Source organism: Labeo rohita, chromosome 2 (assembly GCF_022985175.1).
Source record: "Labeo rohita strain BAU-BD-2019 chromosome 2, IGBB_LRoh.1.0, whole genome shotgun sequence".
In the NCBI taxonomy this organism is placed as follows: Eukaryota; Metazoa; Chordata; class Actinopteri; order Cypriniformes; family Cyprinidae; genus Labeo; species Labeo rohita.
In genome coordinates, this window is record NC_066870.1 from 21,842,499 (window position 1) to 21,866,479 (window position 23,981).

The 23,981-nt window shown below is 35.6% G+C and overlaps 1 long non-coding RNA gene across 6 annotated transcripts in view; it reads left to right on the plus strand.

Moving 5' to 3' along the window:
* LOC127178725 (uncharacterized) overlaps positions 1–23,981 on the plus strand; it is a 59,345-nt gene that overhangs the window by 21,866 nt on the left and 13,498 nt on the right. For 2 of the 6 annotated variants that reach the window (XR_007829426.1, XR_007829425.1), the window contains exon 3: positions 13,238–13,433. The exons of 2 other annotated variants lie outside the window; for them this stretch is intronic. This is a non-coding gene — a long non-coding RNA (uncharacterized LOC127178725). Of the gene's footprint in view, positions 1–9,956; positions 10,348–13,237; positions 13,434–23,981 lie in introns of all 6 variants that reach the window. 2 more of the 6 variants (XR_007829427.1, XR_007829429.1) reach the window with 2 other exon arrangements.

Genomic DNA, 23,981 nt, shown 5'->3' on the forward strand with positions numbered 1-23,981 from the left:
GATAGGTTGTTTTTGTTTGTTTGTCCACAGCAGAAACTTAATTCTATGAAACACAGTATATTAATATCTAGTTTGGCTTTACTTTAAATTAACTGATATATAAATTTTAGAAATAAACTAGCTAACTAGCTACCGATATTTAAATAAGATACTGTTTTACATGGATTATTTTAGGTGTATATCAGGTACATTACATGCCATATTTTCTCAAGGAAAAAAATCTCTCAACTAATGCCGTAAAATGTACACAATTCAGCTGGTACTATCATAATATTAGGGGTTAGAATTAACAGATTAGTATACAAACACTTAAATTACACTTAAAGGAGAAGTCCACTTCCAGGACAAAGATTTACAGATAACGTACTCACACCCTTGTCATCCAAGATGTTCATGTCTTTCTTTCTTCAGTCTTAAAGAAATTGTTTTTTGAGGAATAGCATTTTCTTCATATAATGGACTGATACGGTGCCCCGAGTTTGTACTTCCAAAATGCAGTTTAAATGCGGCTTCAAACGATCCCAGATGTGGTTGTAAATGATCCTAGCTGAGGAAGAAGGGTCTTATCTAGTGAAATGATTGGTTATTTTCATAAAAATAATACAGTTTAAATGCTTTTTAATCTCAAATGCTTGTCTTGTCTTGCTCTCCCTGAACTCTGTGTATTCTGCCTCAAGACAGTTAGGGTATGTTAAAAAACTCCAGTCGTATTTTCTCCCTCAACTTCAAAAATCATTTCAAAATCATCCTACATCACTGCAGAAGTATCGACCCAGTCTCTGCAAAGTGAACATGCAAAGAAGATCAAACACCCAATAAATATATATAAACACCCTATATATATATAGGACGATATTGAAGTTGAGGGAGAACATGAGATGGGAGTTTTTCGACATACCTTAACATAACATAACTGTCATGAACTGGAGTTCAGGGAGAGTAAGACAAGATGAGCATTTGAGATTATGAAGTATATAAAGTGTATTATTTTTATGAAAATAACCGATCGTTTTGCTAGATAAGACGCATTTAAACTGCATTTTGGAAGTTCAAACTCAGGGCATCATAGCAGTCCATTATATGGAGAAAAATCTTGAAATGTTTTCCTCAAAAAACATCATTTCTTTCTGACTGAAGAAAGAAAGACATGAACATCTTGTATGACAAGGGGCTGAGTACATTATCTGTAAATTTTTGTTCTGGAAGTGGACTTCTCCTTTAAGTTTTTATAATATTAAAGTTACATTTACATAATTGTATTTCTACTCCAATTTATTTTTTGAAATATTAACATTTCTGTTAATATTACAAGTGCTCGCTGTTTTACCGCCTCTAGTGTTAAAGAAACTGCAGTGATATGTACTTATTGGTATTTTGCATCTTGCGAAAAAGTTCCGTCATGAGATCAGGTAGTATGTTTAGTGAAATGCTCCTAGAGTTCATTTTTCTAGCTGACTAATGAGTTTATGGTCACCGAATATTTTTTTTTATTTATTTTTTTTTTAAATGTGATGTTATGCAACATCGTTTACAAGCTGTTATATTGACGTCTTTCCGTGGTTGAAACGCTGAGCGATTACATGACAGGGTACAGATTTCGGTGAGTTGTACACTTTTAACATACATTCAGATGTTTATTCATGTGCTGAAACTGGTTAAAGCGGATGAGACGTGCGCCTCGTGCTTCCGCTTGTCATGAACTGAGGCGCTACAGTGATCTGTCACTCCATTAAACAGCACCAGATCAGCATTTATTGTTTGAATACTGTAACAAAGTGGACAGAACTTGAAATCTGACACTTTGTTTCATATCAAAAATAACCGCACAAAGCTTTATTATGATTTATTTGATCGGAAGCGTGCGACAATGTTCCATTCAATTTTTGAAAACAGGCTAGACTAATTGATTTTTGGGATTTTAAAATCAATATTGTTTTGTAAAAATGAGATTCGATTAAAGCAAGATTTTTTTTTTTTAATCCAGCACTACTGTTCATACTAAATAATGAAATCCGCTATTAAAATGTTTAAATGAATTATAGGAAAAAATAACCTCTATATATAAAATGACGAAAATGGTGCAGTATGAGAATAATTATGACTGATACGGTCATCAATATGTTCTGAATCTCTGTTGGCTTTTTCATCACATTTGGGCCAGCAGTCCAGACTCCAGAGGTCTGTTTATCGTGTTGCTGTTCACCATTTGCTTGTTGACCTACGTAAAAGGACCTTGCTCATGACATTAGACTCGATCTCCTGGTCTGATAACGCTAAGCTTGAGGAACAGGAGCTCACCATATCATCATACTACCAGCTTGCTTTTGCTTTGCTCGGGACCCGGGTGCATAGACAAGCACAGTTTCTTTATGATGTCACCACACCCGGCCAAATTCCTATAGAAGCTGTGGATTTTACCCTGCGGTGTTACTTTTGTCTCCCTACCGTTCTGCGTACCACCGTTTAAATATGTTTTCCTAGGATTGAGGCCCATGGGAATAGTTCTCCCCCTGCTGTAGATCTGATAGTCAAGCCGGTTATTGTTGCGTTGTTGCTCTTGGAGATTTGTTTCCATTAACCAGAGGTGCTGCTCAGCTGAGAGAGTTAGCTGAGTACACACAGACAGGAAGATGTCAGATTCATCTCCATTACAGACAGCAGAGTCAGCTGAGTGCAGAGAGAGGGAGACGGTGAGGGGGAGGAGCTGAGAGGCATAAAGGGCGGAGCCACTGAAGAGGGCTGATCTTTTTTTTCTCATATGGGCTTGAGAGGGTTCATTGAGTTCAGACTGAGTCATCAGCACACCGCAGATCTCTCACTCTCAAACCCTTCTAGCGTAAAGGAAATCTTCTGTAGAGCCATGATTCTTCCTTCAGGTGTTTGCATATAGGTTTCATGAGGGGAATTTGAAATGAGCCAGATTTCAGTGTCTAGTGGGGAATATTTATGCACAACAGTGTTGTTACTGTTAACTGAAACTATTGAAATAAAACTGATATGTGACACTGGACCACAAAACCAGTCATAAGGGTCATTTTTTTAATTGAGATGGATGATACATCATCTAAAAGCTGAATAAATAAGCATTCCATTTATGTATGGTTTGTCGGGATAGGACAATATTTGTTTTGAAAAGCGGGTGCAAAAACATCTAAATATTGAGAAAATTACCTTTAAAGTTGATCAAATGAAGTACTTAGCAATGCATATTACTAATCAAAAATTGCGTTTTGGTATATTTACAGTAGAAAATTGACAAAATATCTTCACAGAACATGATCTTTACTTGATATGCTAATGATTTTTGCCATAAAAGAAAAATAGATCATTTTAACCCATACAATGTATTGTTGGCTATTGCTACAAATAGTCCTGTGCTACTTAAGACTGGTTTTGTGGTTCAGGCTCACATATGAAAGTAAATATGTTAGATTAAAAAAAAAAAAAAAATCTAAAAAATGAAAATTATAAAAGTTTCTAAATGAAATAAGTGTTAAAATGATTAAAACTGAAGTACGGCTAATTACAAATATTGAAATAAAAATGACAAAGCAAATAAAATTACTAAAGCTTAAGCTAAAACGAAGACTGAAAATCTAAAAATAAAACCTAGTTTAAAATATTATTAAATACTAATTGTGTGTTATTTGTTTCCAGTCGCTTAAGGGTATTCTTGCTTTTTTTATTAATTTAAAACATTTGTGCTTTTCCAGAATTGTGCTTTATAACTATTACGTTGATCAAAAATTAAGTTTTCATACATTTACAGTAGGAATTTTACAAAATATCTTTATGGAACATGATCTTTACTTAATTTCTTAATGATTTTTGCCATAAAAAAAAAAAATATATAATTTTGACCCATATAATGTATTTTTGGCTATTGCTACAGATACACCCCAGCGACTGGTTTTGTGGTCCAGGGTCACACATGTGTACATCTTATTTTAGCACGGTTAATTGGCCAGTTCATTCAATAACCATTGTACAAAAGGTTGGGGTCAGTTTTTTTTTTTTTTTTTTTAATTTATTTATTGTTTTGCAATATGGAAGCCCGTTTCAAACATTGCAACTTTTTATTTTACATTTCTGACTTTGTGTGTTATTTGTTTCCAGTCGCTTAAGGGTATTCTTGCTTTTTTTATTAATTTAAAACATTTGTGCTTTTCCAGAATTGTGCTTTATAACTATTACGTTGATACATCATATGATTGTTTATACAAATAACATTATTTGAATGTGGTAAGAAGATTAAATGTTTTAATTATGTTTACTATATACAATGTATCTACCTTTTGCTCTCCTTTGAGAGCAAACATTCATTTCATGCTCTTGGGTCTCTTTCTTTATGAATATGATTAGTCAAACTGAAAAACTAGGTCTGTTGAGCTTGTAAAACACTTAGTTGCTGTTAATCCTTGACCTTCTGCCAACATTTCTGCTTTGTGAGCATATCAGTTGTAGTATTAAAATGAATATCATTTGCTTTTCCCCACACTCCCAGAAAGCCTGGAAATACCAGCGTTCAAGTTTCTGCATGTCTTCTGCATCTTATCAAAGTTTAAATAGTCAGAATGATGCTTTGGCCGTTAACATTTGCAAATGCAAATCTTACGCTGACTTCTCATATTAATGTCTACTACTGATTTGCATGTCAACCGTTTCTAGTTTACAGGTTCATCAAAAACAGTTTGCGGTTTCCTTTTGTGTACAGTGTAGAGTTGAACCCAGATCACGACGGTACAGTGAATGACCTGTTCTTCAATTCTCCCTCAGTTAACATCCAGGTTTTATGAATGAATCACTATCAAATAGTAGTGAGAAATACAAATAAAATGCATGCTAATGCCAAACACGTTTTACTAGCTCACAATTACTTAAAATTATGGCTTATTAAATCACTGAACTGGCAGAACCGCCTGTCTGATGTGGATAGTGAGCGCATTGTTTTCATAATTCTTCCATAACAATGCACTGTGTTCATATTTTCCTGAAATAAGAGGACTCCTCACCCTGACTCATGTGTTTAATGCGGCTGGCGTTGCGGATTTCCGCTGATTCACTTGTTTTGGTTGGTTGATAGTTCCCCTTCTATCATTTTGCTGTTACATCCCATTGTCTGTTGTGATGAGCCCGAAAAAGAATGTGTTGCTTGTTGTGTAAGGAATTGAAACTTGGAGTAAAAAGCATTGTGTGTGCCTTTCATATGTAAATACATGTAAAACAGGACATTTTTCTTCCAAGATGGTGACAGTGACTATTTATTATATTGTTGTGTGAATAAAAGAGTAGCATTGTCTCCATCAGTAAACCTGTGGCAAAGCTCTTTGGGATTTGAAGAGTCTTCAAACGTTTAGTCGCTGGTCTATGTGCGTGTTTCAATGGGACCTTTTCTTTAAGCTGAAAAGCATACTACATACAGTACTGTATATGCATCTGAATGAGCTGCTCTTGCCTGGGCTAGACAGAAACTTCTTAAGAGACTGACTGATGTCTTTTCGTAATTGGCTGTCTGTGACGATACAAAGAGTAACATACCTGATATTTACTTTACAGCATAATTAGGAATAGGTGCTTCTCTCAGTTCTATTATACATCAAAATCCCAAAACAGGAGTTTATATGTGACCCTGGATCACAAAACCAGTCATAAGGGTCATTTTTTCAAAATTAAGATTTATACATCATATAAAAATGAATAAATAAGCTTTCCATTGATGTATAGTTTGTTAGGATAGGACAAAATTTGGCTGAGATACAACTAATATTGAGAAAATTGCCTTAAAGTTCTTTAAATAAATATTTTAATGTATATGACTGATCAAAAATTAAGTTTTCATACATTTACAGTAGGAATTTTACAAAATATTTTTATGGAACATGATCTTTACTTAACTTTCTAATGATTTTTGCCACAAAAAAAAAAAATCTATAATTTTGACCCATACAATGTATTTTTGGCTATTGCTACAAATAAACCCCAGCGACTTAAGACTGGTTTTGTGGTCCAGGGTCACATATGTGTACATCTTATTTTAGCACGGTTAATTGGCCAGTTCATTCAATAACCATTGTACAAAAGGTTGGGGTCAGTTTTTTTTTTTTTTTTTTTTATTTATTTATTTTTTTTTTTTGCAATATGGAAGCCCGTTTCTGCCACTAAATAAAAAAAAAACATTGCAACTTTTTATCTTACATTTCTGACTTCTTTTCTCTGAACTCACAATGGACCCTTTTCACAAGCCTGTGAGGACGCGTTTTAATCATCATCATAAATCATCATAAACTTTTTTATATTTTGATTTTTAAAAATATGTATGTGCATTTATAACACTATACTTTGTATTATACCACCTTTTCATCAAGTTACAAAAAAACTAGTTAAGGCTACGCGAGGGTGTTTCTAATGCCGCATCTATGGGAGGGACGATAAATTTGACATCGTTCTCTCTTCTGATTGCTGATATCAGTTTCTCTCAATTTTTTTCCTTTGATTGAAAGTTGTGAAAACACTATCGTGTAGTTTTTCTTTTGCTGTTTGAGCAAATGTGAATGCAAATATATTTGTGGTACTGTCCCATTCACTGCTCTCAGATTTTACCCAACTATGACGACTTCCGCTATGAGAAACCCGGAAATGTGAGAAAGGTCTGTTGTAAACTCAGATTTGCAAGATATAAACTTACAATTCTGACTTTTTTCTCTGAATTGTGTAATAGAAACTCACACTTGCGAGTACAATTGCAAGTACGTGAATTGTGAGAAAAATGTGCAATTCTTCTGAGTTTGTATCTCACAATTTGGACTTTATTTCTCAGAATTTTGAGAGATAAACTCAGTTATAAAGTTCAGTTTTGAGGTGGAAAAAAGACTGATATGTTCTCAGAATTGCAGTTTGTTTCTCACAATTCTGACTTAACTCGTAATTGCAAATTTTTCTTTGGATGAAAGTATTAAAGTATAAAGTATTGGTATATTTAAATGCAATGTAATGTAATGCAAATTTAATAATATATAATATTTTACTGTGTTGTTGATCAAATAAATGCTGCTTTTGTGAGCGAAAGAGACTTTCTTTAAAATTTAAAAAATAGTACTGACCCCAACCTTTTGAATATTATATTGTATCTTATTACCAGTGAAATGTCACAGCTGCTATACTAAATATTTTGAAACCCCACTTGTCTGATCGAATTCCTAGGACAGAACTAACTGTTGTAATATTAATGACATCCAGAAGGAACCTGAGATATATTTGAATATCCGAACGTTTTATTATGGGGACATCCTCTTTTCATTTACTCTCTTCCCTTCTCCTGTCTAGTCTCTGCAGTGATTAAACACATTATTCATGAAGCCCTAGTTAGTCATTTAAACATTTTAGGGAGACTGTGACCCATCGTTTGGCTTGTTCCTCATTTTGAGCTCTGTTGGAGACGTTGGATGGAAAAAGTGTAAGATAGTTAGGTAACCATGATGTGGTTGGAGAAACCAGATCTGATTTGCAGGTCAGCAACCTTGATTCAGACTGAATTCTAAATTAGTTCCGGACTTTTTTTTTTTTTTTAAGAACTGAATTGGAAAACCTAATAACTGTTGCACAGGCAACAGAAATGATCTGTGTCAGCTAGTAGGCAAATGTGTTCATCGTCTTAATGTTCCCATCCGCCCGTTTGACACATCAGGGGATTTTAGCTTTTATCTGGTTCCTCTTTTCTGGTTTCTGCTCCTTTTAAATGCAGTGGGACTCTTACCTTTAAATGTATGTCACACAACCTCAAAGGAGATGTCAGCGGTGTCAGAGGTTGACGCCTAAACAGAATGCAAGCTTGCTTATCTAATGGAACGCGAGTGAAAGTTTCTTCTGCGGGTTCCACTGAGGCTCGACGTTCTTCCGGCAATGGTTTATAACCCATCTGAAATTGAGTTTACGTAGAGTGGATAATTTTACATTTCAGTTAAACTACTTTCTCCGATGCCTAGTTCATATGAATTGACAGCTAAAGCACAATGAGTCTCGTTCATTAACCATGCATACGTACAAATTTGTGTGTGAAATTTGTATGCAAACTTTTCCTGAACAAATCATGATGTCATTTGAATAACTCATGCTAAAAAGATATATGGTGATGGATGGGTGTTGGTCCTCAAATCGATTAACATTAGGATAAAATTTTCCTGGTAATTTACTCATCACCAGTGTCATCCAAGATGTTCATGTCTTTTTTCTTCAGCTGAAAAGAAATTTAGGCTTTTAAGAAAAGCATTCCAGAATTTTTTCTCTATCTAGTGGATCAGCGGGTTACGTATTATGTGACGTAAAGCGGAAATACTGACTAAGTGTTTACAAAGCAAACGCGCAAAGAAAGTCAAACACCCTTTACAAAACAAGTTAAAACAACAATGTTGGATGATTTTGAAGTTGAAGGATAAAATGAGGTGGGGGTTTTTCGCCCTAGGCAAACATTTTGAACCAGAGAACGCAGACACGTGTGACCTTTACAACTTTTTCAACGTAATGCGTCATAGACACACATTGCAGAGCAAGTGCAAGATGAGCATTTGTGGTTTAAACGTATATACATATTTTTTTTATTTTTTATTTTTTTTTTAAGGAAGTGGCCGATCGTTTCGCTAAATAAGACCCTTATTACTGAGCTGGGATTGTGTAGAGCCCTTAGAAGCTGCATTGAGTCAGTCTGCTTCAGTCAGTTTCTGACTTAAATAACGTTAGTTTGTTTTTGGGGAAACCTGTTTGGAAATAACCATTATTGTTTTTGAAATTTAATTTGGTGGTCCTAGTGGTAAAAAAAAATACACTCATTGTAAATGACTTTGGACTAACTGCTGCATTTGAATCTCCAAATCTTATTTTAGAATACTTAAGCACTTTTTTGAATATTAATATATATTTTTTCCATTTAAAGCTACTTTAGCAACTCTAGTAAACGAAATGTATATCTACAGTACATGCAAACCCGTGATATGCTGGAGTAGACCTTGGGCGGGATGTGCTGTTAATAGGTTACAAGCAGGTGATAAAGTGCATACTTTCTTCGCAGTGTGATATCATATGGACGTATTAGTTACATTTGAGTGAAACATTTGCTAAAGCTCACCATTGATTTGTCCTAAAGCCCTTCTTGTGTTTTGTGGTTTGTCAGTCATGGTTTTTCTGTTGTTTGTCTTCACTTGACTGACCATATTTGTGGGCTTTGTGCTGACGATAGCTGTGTATTACTCACTCCTTCCTGAAAATGTGTGGGGACCCTCCCCTACAGTGGGCCGCGGCCAAGAATGTAATACATACCTCTGCTGCATTTGAATACAGCACAGTAATTTCCAACCACACGTGCATCTCTATCACCACAGGGAGTAAGACACCTGATCTGAGCTCAGAGGAAAGAGAAACCAGACCTTACTACGAGACAAAAATAGATTGAAACAAAAAACCCAGACAATCATTCCTTCACTTTTTTACCCCATTTCCATCATCAACCCACCTATTCTTTTGAATTTCCTCACATTAGGTGTGAAAAAATTGAGCTGGGACTCAAAGCTGAATTCATGCGCCCTTTCAAAGAATTGTTTTGATCTTGCTCTTTTGTTGTTGTAATCAGTGTTTATAATGAATATACTGTACAGCAAATATTAGAGCTACTGTCCATGCGTTTAGATTGGGATGTGAGACAAAAGTGGTTGGTTATACAGCAGTCTTTGGTTGCTTTTCAGAGCTATTGTAGCCGTTTTCTGTTAGCTTGCATATTTAAACTTTTTAAGTGTGATTATTCATTAAATGAATCACACCTGTGTTGTTCAATAATATGTAATAAGTTTCTGTATCTCACTTTAGACTGACTGACAAACCGCAGGTAGAACGGAAATGAATCTAAAATGATTTTGTTCTTGCTGTAGAGGTTTTGTTTTTGATCATATGACTCTTATTCAACTCCATAGTGATCAGCCGCTCTGCCGGCCTCCGTTTGGAAACTGACGGTGATGCCAGTTGACGGAAATGGGACGTCATGTGAACGCTACATGTGAATGTGTGTGACGTGCGGTTGCTGCGTTTTTCGGGTACGTCATGGCTGGAAGCAGGCTTTAGATACTCACCCGGTCCCAAAATGGAATTATGGCAGCAGAGCACACTGCTGGATCGGCCGTCGCTGGACGTGACACAGCAGGTGTTCCTCCCAACATGGGGGGAAAAAAGCCACACGTGAAGGTGCTGTAATGCTGTAGCCTTCTGCAAGGATCAGGTCACCAGGCTTTGGATTGTGATAGGCTCCATCTAGCCTTGGTCACATCCATATATAGAGCAAGACGTTATGGCTGTGTGCGCAGAAAGGTAATGGCAGAATTTGAATCATCGTCCTTTATAAACTTTCAAACTTTGCACATTGTCAACATTTGCATTATGACTCAAATAAGGTTTATTAAACTATGATCTGTACTGTGACAGACAGACTTAAAACAGTTTTCAGAGAAAATGTGTGGAAACTATTTAAACTTCAATTAAAAACTTTCTTTTTCCCCCCAAACCTTTTTTCTCAATTCCTATGTGTTTTGCCTTGTCATGGAAGAAATGTTTTTTATATAAATTATAATGAGGATGATAATTAGGGCTGCCCCCTAATAGTCAACTAACCATTAGTCGATCAGAAGAGGATTGGTCGACCATCATTTTTATTAGTCGCTTAGTCAAAAAAAATTCCACAGGAAGTGGCGAAGTCATGCAGTCAGACTGACAATTAACAGCTGGTCTATGTGATTTATGTGTGCCTTATCATCTGAAACAAGTAGTCTGAACATTATTTGGCCGCTCAATCTAATGTTAATTTAACATTTAAGAAAAATGTGTCTGGTGAAGTGTCTCTGCAGACAGTGGAAGCTGAACAGTAGCACGCTCACTGCATGACAGATGGAGGCGCCGATGCGGTCACTTGCTCTTAAAATACTCTGTCATATTTGGTCATACAGGTAAAAGTAATACATCTTTCGAATCTGTAAAGACTCTGTTTATTTTTGTGCACTCAGAATAACGACGCTTTTGCGCTTTTGTAAAATAATGAAAGCAAACAGGATGCACTTTTTGCTGTCTCGGTCTCTGTGAACTTGAGTTTGAAATTCTGTGTATACTTACCTTACAGACATGAAAATATATCTATAGAGAGTGAAATGTCTACTTTTAAACAGAAAACAAATATTCTGAGATTTTGTGATCCGTATGAAACATGCAAACAGGTGTATCCACTACTGCAGAGATGACGAGTCTGTGTCGCCGCCAACATCTCTTAAGAAAACAAAGGAAGTGGTTTATCGATTAAATTATTAAAGCATTAATACAGCCTCCTTGCTGTTTTTCCTGAAACAGTCATAATTATTAAATAAAAAATGAACGACTACTGGCAGCCTAATAATAATAGTACAAAGTAGCCATTTATAAAATTAATAAAGTGACAATATATCAAACTATTCTTATTATATATTCTAAATTAACAATTCATATTTATTATTATTGCTGCTTTTATGACTTCATCTGGATTAGACTGCTTACTAAAAATACTTAATAAAGGTATAGTTCATCCAAAAATGAATATTACCCCATGATTTACTCACCCTCAAGCATCCAAGGTGTATATGACTTTATTGTTTCAGACGAATACAGTCAGAGTTGTATTAAAAAAATCTCCTGTCTCTTCAAAGCTTTATCATAGCAGTGAATGGGTGTTGAGATTTTGAAGTCCAATAAAGTGCATCCATCCATCATAAAAAGTGCTCCGCACAGCTCTGGGAGGTTGATATAGGCCTCCATATTTACAACTCTATAAACTGTAATCTCTAGCTTTCATTAACTGTCATACTGTACCTGTGTTCAAGAGAGAGTGGCGTCCAGCGGATGATGTAGGTGTAGTGTAAGCTCTGGTGAGATGTGATGAATGCAGAAGCACAGTGAAGAGAATAAAACAAAACACCAGGACATTTTTAATATACCTCTGATTGTATTCATTTGAAAATATGAAAGTCGTATACACCTAGAATGACTTGAGGGTGAGTAAATGATGCAGTAATTGTTATTTGTGAGTGAACTATCCCTTTAAATATCTATCTAGTGGAGTACTCTTACTTCCTTTTAATACATTTTACTACAGTTTAATGGTTAACAGGGATGGTATGGCTAGCCTAAGTTACCCACATTGTTTGATTGTTTTATCAATGAACGACAGTGTGTTTTTTATTACAGAGAGGGATGTTATAATGTGTGATTATGAGTTTAATCTGACAGGTTGTAAAAGTGTTACAGAGAAACATAAGGGTGTGCCTGAGGCCAGTCCAGGTGAGCCCGCTCTCATGTGTCACTGTGTTCAGCTTTATTGACTTTCTCTTGGAAAAAAGCAATAGACAGCACAAGTGTATTGTTCATTTCACTGTGACTTCCATATACTGGTCTGGAGGGATTTACCTGGTATAATCCTCATCAAACAATCGTTGTTGCCTTGTGGGTTTTTACCTCGTGGTTTTTGACCTGTGAACAAACAGCGTTTTAAATATTAGGTCATTGTTACACTAAACCAAAGCGATGGTTAATCAAAGCAAACAAGGCATCTGTTTACAATACATGGCGCGTATTTGCCGCTGGTCTTTCCATAAGAAACTGTAGACGTATGCTTGTCCAATCAGCATTTTGCATTCGGTCTCCATTGTCATGGAATACATCATCCAGATCGAATCCGTCAGAGCTATAACAACAAGAATTGTTTAAAGAGCAAACGAATCATGTAGAGCGGTGTGGCATTGCTGTTATAACTCAGTTTGCTACTGTCTACTTTAGCTGAGATCCTCAGGTTTTTCTCACAACCGGAATTTGAAATAAAAAAGCTAGTTTTATGGAACAGTTCCTTTCTGCCGTAGCAGGTCTTCCTGGGGTTTTGTCTCCAGTGGGCGTCACTGAAGCTTTGAAACAGCTTGAAGGTTTTCCTCATCAATCTGACCCATTCCTCCTGTTTCTCTCATTGCCATCAGCAACCTCTTCTTTACATGCCGTTCTTCCAAAGCACAAGACTCCCCACCGAATTCACCTTAAACCCTGAGCTATTCTTAGTATGTTTTTTGATTCTGAAAAGAGATATTTCTTCATTTTGAACAGCTAGTTCCTGCATGTGGGTTTGAGTTTTTCCTCTGTTTCTTATGTACACTTTTTTTTTTTTTTTTTTTCTTCTTTTTTTTTTTCTCAACAGCATGCCGCTTGTGAAACGGGGGAATTAAATGTCCTAGAGAGGCTGTTCCAGGCCTGTCGCTCTGAGGGGCCTCTGAGCGTTTTCCCCCGGCTGTGCGTGCAGCTGCGGCTGTAAAACCTCCGCCGTCAGCAGCTGATAGTGATCTGTGTTTGCAGTGCAGCATCTGCATAATCAGTATGCATGTCTGTGTCTCGGGGTAAGCAAGTTCTCTTATTCATACATGGTACAAATTTCGCTTGTTTTACCTCTCCCACATGGACCTGGCCTGGCCTGGCACAGCTCCAAATCTACTCGGGCCACCTTTGGAGCTGGTTTGGATTCTGTGTGTCAATCATGGTGAAGAATGCCAAATCCGCAATATTCATTCATGCTTGATGGGCATGAACCCGTGATATGCGTTCATTCGTTCATGGGCTCACTGGGACTCTTATTTAATGCTAGATGTCGAAACGGCCTTGTTTATGCTCACTTTTGCTTTTTCAGATGTGACACTACAGCATCTCTTGATATGTTTCCTGTCTCACCGATATTGATCACATAGGGTTTATGCAAGGTCATTTATGTTCGTAAAGTCATTTAGTAAAAATCAATGCATATTATATACCGTACAAAAGTTTGGGGTTACTGCAAGTTTTTTCTTAAATGTTTTTGAAGAGCTCTCTTATGGTAACCAAAGCTGCATGTATTATCAAAAGTACAATAAAAACAGTAATGTTATGACAAATTAAAAATGTTTAAATGTAATTAATTTTTTTTAAAGATTTATTTTTGGGCTTTTTTATGCCTTTATTTGGACAGGACAGTGTAGATAAGACAGGAAAGCATTGGGTGAAGAGAGAGAGGAGTGGGATTGGCAAAGGACCACGAGCTGGGATTCAAACTCAGGTCGCCGTGAGCACAATGGCACTGTATGTCGGTGCACAAACCGCGAGGCTATTGGCGCCGACGATAAAACAATATTATTGATTCATGTTTACTCAATATGGATTAATTTAACAGTGCATTACACAGCACAAATATACACGACGGCAGCCAGTCAGTTAATGTTGGTAATCAGTCTGCAATGCATGTTGTGTGTGTCTGTGTAAATGATTGGTGCGGTTTTGTATGCTACACAAAATAAAATAATAAAAAATAAAATAAATTAAAATAATAGGGCCCTAAATTTAAAGATATCTTTTTTGCCATATCGCCCAGTCTTACTGTGATGGAGTCAGAGTCACGTAATCTATTTTTAGAAATTATTCTAATATGTTTATTTGGTGCTCAAAAACTATTTATTATTATCAGTGTTGAAACCAGTTGTGCTGCTTAATATTTTTGTGCACCATAAAAAAAATAAAATAAAATTTAACATGTTGCTACTGTATTTTTACTATAAAATTCTGGCAACCACAGCTGCTGTATTTTTACTGTAAAAATATGGTAGCAACATTTTACGTCTTACGATTTTAACTTGAATTTACATTTAAATACCGTAATTGTTAATATACCAATGTATTGAAGTACAGAAATCTGTTTTGTACCTTTTTATTACACTAATAACCACCAAAAGCAGGTGGTGATGAAAAAGTCACATGATGAATCAAAGCCAATCACAAACAGCTTTTAAATATTAACATATATAGAAGGTGCAGAGTGTCTTTTACACAAACACTAAACACCATCATGATAACATACATGAAACTGAAATAATGCAATAAACATTAATTTACCAATATTAGATGTAACATACAACCCTAATGTACAAAACTGATACAAAAGAAAAAACTAAGAAGAAACTGTTATTTCAACAAAAAACATCAAATTTGGAATTTAATTCCTTTTCACTTCCAAAAGTACATGTAATATAATGTAAAAAAGTGATGTAACTTACTCTGAACCATTCAACTGGTTTTTGCTGTAGCATTTTTACAGTCTTTTACTGTTAAATTCATGGTCATTATTGTTTAGTATTAGATTCCCATTTGATTAGTTGCTAGGTTTTGTGTTGTCTTGAAAAATGATTGAGTATTACTTCATTTACTATTACCACATCTGTATAAAATTGGAATGTTACGTACAATTGTTGTCCTGATCATCTGATAGCTCTCCCTACATTGATATCATCTGAACAGTGGGGTGTTGATTCAGCCGGGTCATTTGAATATTGCGGTTTGATTTGCTCATTGCCATATCATTGCCATATCAATCTCAAAGTGTTTCGTAAACATTGCTTAATTGCTGTGAATGTTATGAGATCACAGAACTGTCGTGGCTTGCCTTTTCAAACCGCCCGCACAACAACTTTTATTGAAAAAATCCACAACACATGGTTCGCAAGTCTTGACAGGGAAAGCAGTCTAAATTACAGTCTCTTTCAGTCCGCCACCATGATAAATTATGCAGAAGGAGGATTCACAGTTCTTAGCGTCGCAGGGTAATTACCTTCTAAACAAGCTCACAAATGGAGCAATTACAATATTTTAGATCCCATAGGGACGCATTTACATTGGTAATCAAAAGGACAGCAGTTCTGGTAAACACAAACGGCGTGAATCGTTATTTAAATATTCAGATCCGATCCCCGATCGGCCCCCAGAGCCAGATGAAACAGCTGACCTATTTGTCAATGACCCCTCACTAGAAAACAACGCGTACTTTTAGCATTGAATCCGGGAAGACAGGATTTTCATTGCTTTGTGAGGTTGACTGTGACATTTCTCCGATTTCATGCTGTTATTCAACAGCTGGTGGGTCGATGCCAGCTTCACATGCGTCACGTGTAGCTGCAGTCACCTGACCTGAGTGGCGGCATTGTTGGCAGCAATTGCATGATGACTGACTGACATTTAACTGAAGAATAACTGCCAGGCCAAATCATCTGTGTGTGCCTTATAGGAACAGTAATCCTCTGTATGCTCTGTTTGCTTAGAATAAACTGTTGTCACATGAGCATTTTCATGTTTAGCAGGCTGTTTTTTTTCCTTTTTACGCTTCAGGCTCTTAAAAGCAGCTTGTAGACGGTCCTGTTGACAGTCCAAAGTTATGTCTCCTATTATGCCAAATAAAGTACACCTATGTAATACCAACTAGTTGTAAAAGGGTTAACTGTTTCCACTGGGCTGCTGGCCTGAACTTCATGTTGGTTGACCCCTGTTAAAGGATGAAAGAGATGTTTGACTCTCCGCAGCACTGCAACAAATTCCTTGAGATCAGTATAGACTGACAGTAAACTCTTACAAATATTTCAGCTCTCATCTGGTTTGTTTATGCATCTACTGTAGCAACCAGGATGTATTTAAACGTATTTGTAGAATCAGACATTCTGTGATTGGGCTAGTTATTAGGCCAACTTGCCTGAGAGTTTATCACATTTATCTTGATAGTTGTCATTGGTTGGTTTGTACGTTCTGTTAAAGGGAATTTCACTTTGCCAATTAATCAGATTCTAAAAACCTCAGAGAGTGTTGGCACAATGCAAATATGACACCTTTGATCTTGTGAATACGTATTCTGCTGCATGGCCTCATTTTTGGATGCTTGTTGATGTCTGTTTGAGCAGACAGGTGAATGACTCATTATAGTTCAAACTTTTGGGTCAGTAATGTTTTTTTTTTTTTTTTTTTTTTTTAGATGGAATGAGTACTTCTATTCATTATGTTTTAAAATGTATTTAAATAGAAGAATATTTTAATTTGTAATATTTTACTTTATTGGAATTGCTCAGATTTTTCTTCTTCTCCAAAATGAATCGCATTTTTGAGGGCCTAAATACGCACAAAAAGGCCAAAAGTGGTGAAAATATACATCTGATGTGGGTTTCAGAAGTGGGTGTGGCAAAATGGCTCGATAGCACAACCTATAAAATTCCAAGAAAGTGCCCCTTGAGTTATCTTTCACACCAATACCTAGAAAAAAGTCCCGGTACGAAGTCTGAAACCCAGCAGGAAGTTGGTTATTTTTAATTTTCTCTGCAAGTTGTCGTTTTTGCTATTTTCAGCCATTGTATTTAAACTCCTCCTAAAGATTTAAACAGATCAACACCAAATTTGGGTAGTCCAATCTTAAGCCCTGTGTGACGTTAAATTGCGAAGACCTTGAGTTTTCGTTCGAAGGACGTGTCCGTGGCGGCCTGAGAGGCTTCGATTTTTCACCATGAAAAGGAAGTTGTTATAATTTAGACATACAATGTTTGATCTGCACCAAACTTCACATGTTTGATAAGAGTCCTGTCCTGAACACATGCCCCTGACCATATTTACTTATAGCCATAGCGCCATCTGCTGGCAACAGGAAGTGCCATGTTTTACACTCTAACAAACTCCTCATTGAGATTTAATGAGATTAATATTATATTTAGTCAATCTACTCCAAAGGCCTTTGCAATGTTAACTTGCGAAGATCTTGAGTTTTCGTTAAATGACATGTCCGTGGCAGCCTGACAGATTTTGATGTTTCGTCATGGGTACAGGTGTTGTAGCTCAGACATACAATGTCCGATCTGCCCCAAACTTTAAATGTTTGATAAGAGTGCTGTCCTGAGCACATCTAAAGCACAACATTCAGATATAATTATAGCACCACCTGCTTGCATCAGGAAAAGACTTGTTTTACACTAACTTAAACATGCAGTGTCCAATCTGCACCAAACTTCTTATGTTTTATAAAAATGCTGACCTGAAGATGTATAAAGGCCAATATTCGGTTATAACCATAGCGCCACCAGCTGGCAGCAGGAAGTTTGGCACATATAAATGACTTTGACATATTCCTTCTCTATTTACCACTTTAAATGCATATTGCACACCATTCACTGTTTTCTTAAAGCCACCGGGTGGCGGTGAGCCTGGGTGCAAGGGCACTTTCAGCGTTTTTTTTTTTTTTTTTTTTCTTCCCGCAATATTTTAATGATTATCATGCAGCTCTAGCGTAAGTGGATGAAAACAAAAGCTTCATGCAAATCCTCAATGGGTTATAGTCTAGAAAGTGTGCAAAGATCGCTCCCTTTATAATAATTAAAAGCCATCATTCATCTTAAGTTCATTGCGATCTCACAACGTTTTGTTATAATCAGTGAAGCTCTCTTAACTGTACAATGAATCTCTTATTTTCACAGCATGATTCACGAATGTCCAAAACTGCACTTAATAAAAACTTAGGTGTTTTCAGTGGTGAGTTAATTCTACTCAGCTTAAACACCTCTGATTGGTCATTGCATTCCAGAAATCAACAGAAATGCTTCTGATTGGCTAGATTGCTCAACGCTGCAAAAACACATTGTAAATAAAAAAAATTCAAAAAATTCCCTCAGGGTGCTTTTGCTTTAATTTGGTTTTACTTTCACCCTCTAGCACCCCATGCTAGAACCTTAAATCAGAGGTTGCATTAATCGAAAATTGTCCGTCCATGACAGTTTTTTTTATTTTTTATCAGTGACAGAAAACTCTTTTTGACAGATTACACTGAGTGTGATCTATTGTAAATTGTAGCTGTAATTCACACTCCTGTCCAGTTGGTGGCGAGTGCGCGCCAGTGTGGCAATGTGGCAGAATTTGGCAGACTTTGTTTTTTATATCAAATGTAACAAAGCACAGAGCTTAACCTATTGCTTCTGTTCCTATTGTTTCAGTTAATTTATCAACTGAAAACAGCATAGACCAAAAGTTCGAATCGATATTGGTTCATTAAAACAATTTATTTTTGTTGTTGTTTTTGAACACTACGCTGTCGTCCTGTAGGTTTATGATTAAAATGAAAATGTGAACAAAAATAAAAGCAATTAAATGTGTTATTATAATTAAAATATGTAAATTCAAATAATGGGTAGTAATAGATTATGACAATTTTTACGATTCTGTCCATCAAAATGATAGACAATGTTAAACTCTAGCGCAACCTCTGACTTTATTTTTTTTATTAAATTATTGTCAACTACCTTATCTTTTGAGGCTGGTTTATTTGTCACCTATGGTATCGATTTAGTATCGATACCAAGTTATTACATTCTGGTATCGTACTGAAGCCATCCCACATATATATATATATATATGTGTGTGTGTATATATGTGTATATATGTGTGTATATGTGTGTATATATATGTATGTATATGTATGTATGTATATAATAAATAAATAAATAAATATTTATATAGTAGTCAACATTTGAAGTGGACCAGAAAAGTTGTCCTAGGACAAGAACAGGTATTGTTTTGGTTTTAGGACAACTTTGATAAAAGGTTTTGATCCCCTTCAAATGTTGACTAGTGTATATATACAGTGACCTCCATAAGTATTGGAACAGTAAAGACAAAATTCCTTTGTTTGCTGTGGAGTCAAGAAATCTGTAAATATGATTAAAAGATGAATATGAGACATTAGGTATCCATTTGGTATCCCTAAGTTTCATTTTTTCATTAGAAATGGCACAATAGAGGTGTTTTTACTGTGGTATCAGACCTCTCAACCTTTTGGTATGTTGTTTTTGTGAGCTCATAAACATCTGTGTCACTTCTTTGGTTTCTTCCTAGTATGTTGGTGAATTTGTTGGAGAGACAGAAAGTAACATTTTGTGTAGAGAGTGACATGTTCAGCCCATTATCAGTGCACTGATAAGATAATCGAACATGCCCTGTACTCATGGATTGCAGCGTCCTCAAAGAATGCCGGCTGAAATCCGACATGACACAGACAGGAACCCTTGGAGATTTGTAAACACACCCTGATAGCCAGCATAAAAGCACAATTGTCAATATGTGTCTTCAAACAGCAGCGTTAAGATTTCGCTCGCACACAATCTAACAAAATGTGCCAAACTTTCACCATGGAGGCATTATGGATGCGATGGGAACCAACCGGGTCCTTTGTGGAAACAGACAACGAGTCTCAGTGCATGAGGGCTCTAAAAATACTCCTCCTGCTGTCCTAGTAACTCTAAGTGTTAAACCCAGCCACTTTTGTGGCATTGTCTGAGTCTAATGACCATGATAGACTAGCAACTTTTTTGGATCCAGTATAAAAATATGTGGTTTTATCAGTGTGTACCATCTTTCTCTATAGGGTTTGTACTAACGCTATTGGATTCGCAGCAAAGTAAAGCTCTATTGTGTTGGTCATGCTTTGACAAAATGCTGTTGTCAGGAAAGGATTACTGGGTTCAAAGGTCAACAAGAAAGGATGCGCACAATAAAATAAAACCGAGTACCATTCAGGTTTTATTGTACCATGTGTTCTGTTAGTGAATCATTCTAATTAAATATTAGATACCATATGCGTGTTGGTGAAAACCATAAAGCATTTGTTGAGTCTTATGCTTGTTTTATTAACCTAGAGTCCTAAATAATGGTTCTGCCATCCATGCAGTGATGATTATATTTGTTTTAATCTAAAACAACCTTCTGTCAGCTGATAAGATCGTCCTATGTGTTGGCTCATGGGTTTTCGCGTTTGTGTGAGAAGCGATTTGATCAAATGTGGCTGAATGTTGATAATAAAATCTGGTTCCCCTGGTGTAGTTTCCAAACCCACGGCGCTGTTTAGCTACAGTGCTTTTATTAAGAAACCTGAGTGCTTAATAAGTGAGCTGCAGAATCCATTTTAATAACGCCAATAAAACTTTATGGTTGTACTGTTTTGCTTTTTCTCATTGTGGCTTCACTTTTTACAGAGAGTGAAGTAATGCTGTTTTTGTAAACATAATGATAGTGTCTTTTTATTACTGAGCAAGCAATATTTGTACTGCAGACGTGAATAATAACATTCATAATACACTTTGTTAAGACGGATGTGTTGGTACTTTTCAAAGGGACCAAAATGACAATTTTTATCTGGCTTACGATAAAACAGGCAAAACATTTTTGATTTTGGCCAGTATGTAGGTACCATACAAGGGTGTTTCTGGTACTAGGACACAGGCTGTGACCGTCCATCAAAAAAGTAGACCTATGATTATTTTTTTAAATACTCCGTTTAAAACTCATTCACAGAAGAATTGATGGATTAAAGAAATAATTTACTGGGGCACAGCAGTATTCCACTGGGGCTTTTAGCCCCAGTAAAAAGGCTCAAGCATAGCAGTTTTGTTTTTATTTAATTTTTATTTAATTTTATTTAATGTTATTTTCTTATTTTTTTTAATTTAATTTTATTTTATTTATTTAGTTTTTATTTTATTTTCATATTTTATTTAATATTATTTAGTTTTACTTTTTGTTTCTATTTCCTTTTATTTTATTTTGTTTATTTTCTGTTGTTTTATTTTTTATTTCATCTTCTCTTATCTCATCTCATCTTTTTATTTTATTTTATTTTTATTTCCTTTTATTTTATATTTAATTTTATTCTGTTATTTTACTTCATTTGTTTTTATTTTATTTACCTTTTTTTAATGTTTTATTTAATGTTAGTTTATTTAATTTCTATTTCGTTTTTTGTTCGTTTTTTTATTTTTATTTAATCTAATTTATTTTATTTTCATATTTTATTTTATTTCCTTTTATTTTATTTTTTCATGTTTATTTTATTTATTTTTCATGTTATTTTGATATTTTATTTAATGTTTTATTTTATTCTATTTTGTTTTTTTATTTCCTTTTAATTTTTTTATTTTATTTTATTATTTTATTTTATTTTTATTTCCTTTTTTATTGAATTTTATTTCATTTTATTTTGTTATTTTTATTTTATTTAATTTCTTTATTTTGTTGTTTTCTTTCATGTTTTTTTTTATTTTATTTAATTGTATTTTATTTTATTTTGTTTCAATTTAATTTTAATTTTTATTTTATTTTATGTTTATTTTATTTGATTTATTTCTTTTTGTTTTAGAGTACTGCCCGCAACTTTAACATCAGTAAGTAACCAGTGCACTTTTTTTTTTTCTTTTTCCTTTTTCTTTACACTGGCAAGCTTTTATTTATTTATTTTTATTTAATTGTTTTTTTATCTGGCAGTGATAAAATGGGCAAAACATCCCGTAACATTTTTGTCTTTGGCCAGTAAGTAGGTGCATACCAACAAATAAGCCCCACACGATGATGAATTTTACATGGGCAAGCACCAATGATTTTCTTAAAAAAGCATGTAGTTACTTTATGTACAGTGTTTATCTTCAGCGATGGGGATTCCACTCTTATTTAATTAGAGGCCATTTCTCATCTCCTCCCACAAGAAAAAGCCCAATGAGCAGCAGAGCGTTGAATAGCACCTCTCTCATACTGACTCATCTGCTCCTCTCTAGAGCTCTCTTCACACTTTGAGGTGAGTCTACAGTGGGCGTATTCTATGAGTCCGTGATCTTTCCTGCTCTGCTGACACCCTTGCCTGCCCCGTATTCAATTCTCACTTTAAGTGAGAGCCGCTTTGGTGCTGGCATGAGCCAGACCTCTTTGGCAGGATTCAGGCTAGTTGGCCGTGCCAAGCGTAGTTTGGCTGTGTGCGTCTGGTTTCCAGAAGGTTGCTAGTATTCTGGTCTGGCTCTGATTCCTTGTTCTCACAGGACTTAGTGTTTATTTTTGCCTGCCCCACTAGTCTGCTACCTGTGTGTTTTGCGTGTGTGTTTATTTGCAAGTTCATCTGAGTGCGTTGCACATACACTCATATAATAACTCTGAGGCTGTAACTACTGTTTCTTCACAATGTCACATCCTTTCATGCTCTTGCTGTGAAACAACCTGCAGAGATTTAATATTTCATTTGATGACTTCAATGCACAAATCACGCAAGCCTGAAATTAATATTGTTGTGGAAGTTCCATGAAAAGTTCACAGGATTATTATATACGTTAATGGGTGACTTGTTCTTGTACCTTCCTGTTTTTGACTTTAGACTGCGCAGATCTAAGCCGAGTACTTCTCAGAATATACTATTAATCACATAAGACTCTGCGTCACATGCTCGTCCTCCGTCTGTGTGTTCTTTGGTGCTTTATGGCCTATAAATAAACAAGAGGAAATCTAATCAGTGTACACAAACAGCTTTAAAATGGGCAATAATGCTCGTTAAAGTTTGATCTCTAGTCACACCTTGGACGGTAACTTATTCCAGTCATCTCAACTGTGACCTGTTATGGTCTTTGTGTGTTTACACACATTAGTGGGTTTTAATCATGGTTTTATTTGGTGCTGGACACTTTGTAGAAGCAAAATAAAATTCGTTTTCTAGCATGGTCTGTTTTTTCATATCACTTGGAATTAGTTTTTTGTCATTTATTTAGAGATTTTGTTTTATCTCTCATGGAACGGCTTGAAAGCTTGCATACATGTTAATATTTACAGAAACTCCTTATCTTTCTGCGCTACAATAAAAGAATAAACGGTAGTGGTTTGTCTTTGTTTATCATATACTTGTTTAATGAATGAGGATATCATCTATGAAAGGCTGATGATTATCTCTTTGATCAGGGTTAATTCAAACTTTAACTTGACCTCTAGAGTAAGGCATCACAGGTAACCATTAAAGGGGTCATCGGATGCCCATTTTTCACAAGTTGATATGATTCTTTAGGGTCTTAATGAAAAGTCTATAATATACTTTGGTTCAAAATTCTCGGTGGTTGTGTAAAACAACACCCTTTTTACCTTGTCAAAATCAGCTCTGCAAAATCATCCCATTCTGAGGGATTGTTCCTTTAAATGCAAATGAGCTCTGCTCGCCCCGCCCCTCTCTACTCTCTGCTGCTCTGAGAGATTGTTTACTTTAGCCGCATGTAGCCGCGAAACTTGCTAACTAGCATGTTATTAGGAAGGGTGATTGCAGAGATTCATAA